At 29.0% G+C, this 5,690-nt stretch overlaps 2 long non-coding RNA genes across 2 annotated transcripts; one reads left to right on the top strand and one right to left on the bottom strand.

Moving 5' to 3' along the window:
• Positions 1-205: 205 nt before the first annotated feature.
• LOC105139574 (uncharacterized) lies at positions 206-738 on the bottom strand. The gene is made up of 2 exons (XR_845000.1): positions 467-738; positions 206-379 (listed from the first exon to the last, which is right to left on the bottom strand). It is a non-coding gene; the product is annotated as an uncharacterized LOC105139574 (long non-coding RNA).
• Positions 739-3,598: 2,860 nt separating this feature from the next.
• LOC105139575 (uncharacterized) lies at positions 3,599-4,968 on the top strand. The gene is made up of 3 exons (XR_845001.1): positions 3,599-3,804; positions 4,637-4,740; positions 4,817-4,968. It is a non-coding gene; the product is annotated as an uncharacterized LOC105139575 (long non-coding RNA).
• The last annotated feature ends 722 nt before the right edge of the window (positions 4,969-5,690 follow it).

Genomic DNA, 5,690 nt, shown 5'->3' with positions numbered 1-5,690 from the left:
ACCCGATTCAATCGACTGAAAATTTGCAACGGGTTCGATCCAATCATGGACCACGCCTCTTGCCTGTAATCTCGTTCATGAAAGATGACAGTCCTGCAAAGGCAGAACTGCTTAGAGGCAATCTAGAGTCTCTATAAAAAGGAGCAAAAAAAACAAAGAAGCAGGAGGGTAGAGGAGGAGAAACCCAAAAAAAAACAAACAGCAATTAACCCAAAAAATTGGCAAAACAAGAACGGAGAAAATCACCCAAGAACAGAGAGGAAAACAGAGAAAACCACCAAAAAAATAGAGTAGAAATAAAAATCCAAATACAGAGAAAAAGAAAGAACAAGAGAAGAGCACACAGTGAGGAGAATTATCCTTGAAATTGTCTTCGAACCTGCAAACAAAAGAAAAACCGAATTCAGCCACAGAACACTCACAGCAAGCCATAATCTATTGAGAAATCAAGAGGGAAAGCACGGACAAGGGGTCACAGACAGAAGACTAGAAGAAGCAGTAGGCGGGAACCATCATCAGCACTGCAAGCACCTTTGGTCTCTAGAAGCAGGATCTTCGATCTCTAGAAACAGGTATGACTCCGTTTCCTTTTGCATCATCATTTCACAAAAGGTAATTCAGTGTTACAAGAACACTGTGTGAAGGTAATTTAATTACCTTCACCAGTGTTCATGCACGCGTGAATAAGTCACACGTGCCTTTATCTTTTTGCCCAGCCCCTGTGGGGTTGGGCTGAGCCCAACCACCAATATATATGTTGGGTTGGGTTTAGCTCAGCCCAGCCCATGTGGGCTAAGTTGGACCCAGCTCAAAAATAAAAAAAAAATATAAAATAAAAAAATAAAAAGATTCCAAATGTGTAAAAAACAAAAAAAAAATGAATTTGTTGTTTTTATTCATTGAAATTAGAGTCAGAATAAAATATTGATTCAAATTTATTTCATTGAACTTTGTTTAATTTCATAAAAAATAAAAATAGATAAAAAATAAAAATAAAATAAATTTATAAGTTTATTCACTGACGCCAGAGTCAGGAATAAAGGTAATAATTTATTTTATTTTATTGTCTTTTACTTAGTTACATAAAAAAATATATATGCATAAAAAAATAAATAAAATTGTTTGATCTTTTTATTCACTAACGCCAGAGTCGGGAATATAAAAAAATACTGATTTAAATTTATTTTATTTTTACCCTTTTTTATGATGCATAAAAAATAATAAAAAAATAATAAACTGATTTTATTTTTTATATTCACTAACGCGAGAGTCAGGAATAAAAAAAAAGATATGATTTAAATTTATTTATTTGGATACCTACGTAATATTTACCAACGCCAGACTTGAAAATATCCGTAAGTGAATATTCACTGGCGCCAGAGTCAGGAATATTACATACAAACAATCATAGTATAAATCAAAAAAAAAAATATTAGCAATTAATGACAAAGATCAGCAATGCAGCCTGCCTTAGGCAGGACGTTTAAGGGGTGATAATATCTTTCCTTTTATGTAATCAGTCTCGGACCATAGAATCTCTATTGACTAGTTAGGGTTCCTAGTAACCATAATACTAGGTGACGACTCCTTAAACAAAGAATATCACCATCAAAGAATAGGATGCCAGAAATCCGTTCTTTCCAAAGATTTTATTATATTTTTAAGGTCGCCGCGATGTCGGGCGCGACATTAATTTTTAGATCAAAGTCATCTTCTTGCTTTCTTTCTATATCTTTGTAATGTTCAAGTTTTCTTTCATGCTATAGTAATATCTTGTTTATGCTCTTTCATTTCCTTTTCTATACTTAGTTAACTTATATTATGTTTATGTTCTTATATTGTTTATTTATGTTTTTCTCCTTCTTAATGTTTAGCTAAGTTAATTATGTTAAGGTGAAAAGGTTTCTCTAATGGTGTTAGAATAGGTATAATACAAACTCAATATGGACTTTAATGTTTATATCCAAGAAAGATTGTTATTAACATGTTTTATCTTTTTATCTTACTAATTCTTAATACCTTGCTTATTAAATAGTTAATCTAGATTTGTGTTGTATAACTCTTGGTACATCAAATGCTTGATCTTTCGTAGTCTTCGGTTGACATCGTTATTATGATAGAAACTTGATTTGTTGTTAACATAAACTAAAAACATAAATGCTTGATGATATTTATAAGTATGGTGTTACTTAGATAAGATGATTAATATGATCATGTTAATAATTTATAATGAGCTAATAACGAGAAATCATCCAATTGGAACCTTTTTTATGTGTGGTTTCCAGTTGAGTAATAAAAAGAGTTTATATTATATTTATTTGAAGTACCATTAGTGAATTCTATAACCTTGACATATGTTTTATTATTGTTTAATCCTTACATCAATATCACATCCCAAAACTTTCTTCAACTCCTTTTCTGTTATTATTCTCTTCAAATCTTTTTTTATTTGTAATTTATATAATTAATCTCCCTGTGGTTCGACCCCGGTCTTGCCGGGTTATTTTACTTTGACATTCCTGCACTTGGGATAATATTTTGAACCTCATTTGAGAACGAGAATCAATCGCGTTTCATGGCATGATAATAGTGGTGAAGTGCCTTCTAGTGGAAATTTGTCAATATTCTCCAATCTTAGATGACTCATACCTAAAAATACTGTAAAGAAAAGATAAAAATTTTGACCACGTGTACTCATCTATAATTATCGAGGAAATTATCGACGGATTATGAAAATTCTGGAGGGTTTTTTAAAAATTTAAGTGTGAAATGAAAAATTCAAAATGAATTCACCAACAAAATCTTCGAAGGAGAAATTAAAAATAATATTATTTAATAGTTTGTTGGTGAGTCTACCAAAAAAATCATAGTACAAATCCGCCAAAAGCCCCTTCATTTTTTTTCTCCTCTCATTAACTTCTTCCTTTTTCAATCCAAAATCTCTCTAGTTTTTGTGCTTTTAATCTTCATCTATGGTTTTATCTTTATATTTAAAATTTAAAAGGCATGTATTGTAATACAAGTTACTTAATGATTTTCAATTTTTCAACTTTTCCTTTTGTTTTATTAACAATATATTTTTGTTTTTTTTAATTGTACATAGATAAAGTTTAGAAATAAACCCATTATTAAGGTACATATTTTTCATTCTTAAAGTCTATAGTTTTTTTTTTAAAATTTGTTGCCTATTTTATTTTTTTATTGCCATAATAATTGATTATTTTGTTAAATTTTAATTGTTATTGTTGAATTTTAGTAGAGTGTTTGATTGTTTTCATAAATTTTAATTGTTATTGTTAAATTTATATAGATGTTAGTTGAATATATAAAATTAAATTAAATTTTTTTTCCTTTATTTTATTGTTAAATTTGTATAGATGTTAGAAAGATTTTATTATCATTTTAAAAAATATGATATTGTTGGTATAAATAAAATAAAATCAACTAGTTTATGGCATATATATTGTCAATATTTACAGGTTTGAAAAATTTAGGTAGTCCCCAGTACAAAGGAGGTGTTGCTAATTTTTTTTTATAATAATTGAATTTGATTATATAACTATTCGTTCAATTTGTGTAAATATATAGAACGAAATCAACAACACATCGTGAACATGTGGTCGTAGCTAGTTCTTCTAGCAATGAGGATGACATGTCCTTAGGTGTCGATCAAGAAGAGGTACCTGCATCAACTAGCGATGCTGTCTCTTCCAGCGCGGTTCCATAGCGTAGAGACAGTCTGTCTTCAGAATGAGGTCAATTCATCAGTAAGTGCAAAGCACATTAAAAGGACGACATTCCAATGTAAGTTTTTTTTTTAATTTGTAACATAATTTGTGAACAATTAATTAATATTTCATTAATTTTATTTATTTTTAGGTTCATAGATATTGAGGTCGTCTGAGTAATAACATCGACATTTAAATCATTGATGGAGATTTTATTATTTCAAAGGAGTTAGGTTTCTAGATATCCTGATTGAAAACCTTATATAGATGCATGGTTTCAAAGATTTAAGGTTGGTGTTAACTTTCAATTTTATTTATTTTTAATAAATTATTAATTTTATTTTTAATAAATTATTAATTTTATTTTAAATAAATTATTTATATACAAAACAAATTCAAGTGGGATAACGCTCATGACAATATTACGAGGAGGGTATGAGACAATCACACGACAACTAGATAACATTGAAAACGATACAATATTTTTTTTTTAAATATGTTTTAAAATCTAATTCATCATTAACTCATATAAAATTCATTGATAGAAGTAGAGTGTGTGACTTTTGGTATGAAGTGCAGAAAAAAACTACAAAATATGACAAAGATAACAATCTACAAGGCTGAAATGACATGGCGGTTTGGAGGAATTTTAGGTTGCCATACATCCCAAAGGATATATGACCGCAATATATCCAGCACTTGATGTCTGAGTGTTTCACACAATGCTCACAGTTCAATGCCAACAACCGTAACTGGCATTATAGTTTAGTGACCATGCATATCGGTGACTCTGTTCTATTCATTGTACATGCGAAGTGGATAATAAGATTAATTTTAATGAAATCTATTATTAATTAATTTTTTATTATTTATAAATATATTTAACTTGCAATATTTTCTTCTTATAGGCTACATCCAAGCCCAATGAAGTTGTTAGTAGAGACATGTATGGAGTGAAAACTGTCAAAGAGGGCTGCAACAGTTTGTTGACAACCATGCTAAACACTTTTTGGTATGTTCGTTTAACCATTTTTTTCATAAGTTATTATTTTCTTGAATTGAATATGATAAATTTTTTTAATTTGCAGGAGACAATATAATAACCAGTTTAGAAAAAAGATATGGGGCTGATCCTTCGACCCACCTGGATTTTGATCCTGATTTGTGAATGGAGGCAGGATCGTCAGGTGGACTTAATAAAAATTGGGTGTATGGTCAATGACCAGCCTCCTCCTCCTCCTCCTCCAACTCCGTCATTGTTCTATTTCAATTTGTTTTTGGAAACACTTTAAGATTGTAATGAATATTTGGATAATTATTTGTATTTTATAATATTTAATTTAATTTTTATATTTTTAATATTTTATACAATTTTATTTGCTTAATTATATTTTTAGTATTAATCTATACAATTTTATATTATTTATTCTACACAATTTTATTTTTAAAATATTTTTAAATTATCACTGATGGATTTATAGATGGAATTATACCGTCATTATTTTCTAAAAAATTGAAAAATATTTATTGTATATGCCACAATAACTGATGTCGTTATTTCATCGGTGATTTACCGATGGCCATACAAATAGAATAATGTTGTCAGTATATTCCAAACAATTTGGAAAAACATTACTGCTTATGCCAATATCATTAATGATTCTATCGGCATATTTTTAATGAGAATTTTTTTTGGCACACATTTTTCATCTATAAAACCATCAATGTTTATTTTTTTTTACCAACAAAATTAGCAACAAAATATCAAATTACCGATGAACTTTGTTTCGACGAAAAAATTTTGATGGTGAATTAGTCGGTAAAATCATTACCGATAGAATGGTAATCTTACACTGACAAAAAATATCTGTCGGTAAAACTGTTGAATGTTGTAGTGCTTATGGTTTGTTAGTGATTATTAATCAACAGAAGTTTTTGTGTTAGATTTATAGTTAAACTTTT

This window comes from Populus euphratica, unplaced genomic scaffold (genome assembly GCF_000495115.2).
Source record: "Populus euphratica unplaced genomic scaffold, PopEup_1.0 scaffold212.1, whole genome shotgun sequence".
Lineage (NCBI taxonomy): Eukaryota > Viridiplantae > Streptophyta > Magnoliopsida > Malpighiales > Salicaceae > Populus > Populus euphratica.
The sequence above is the reverse complement of the archived record's forward strand: the minus strand, read 5'-3'. Positions and strand labels throughout refer to the sequence as shown.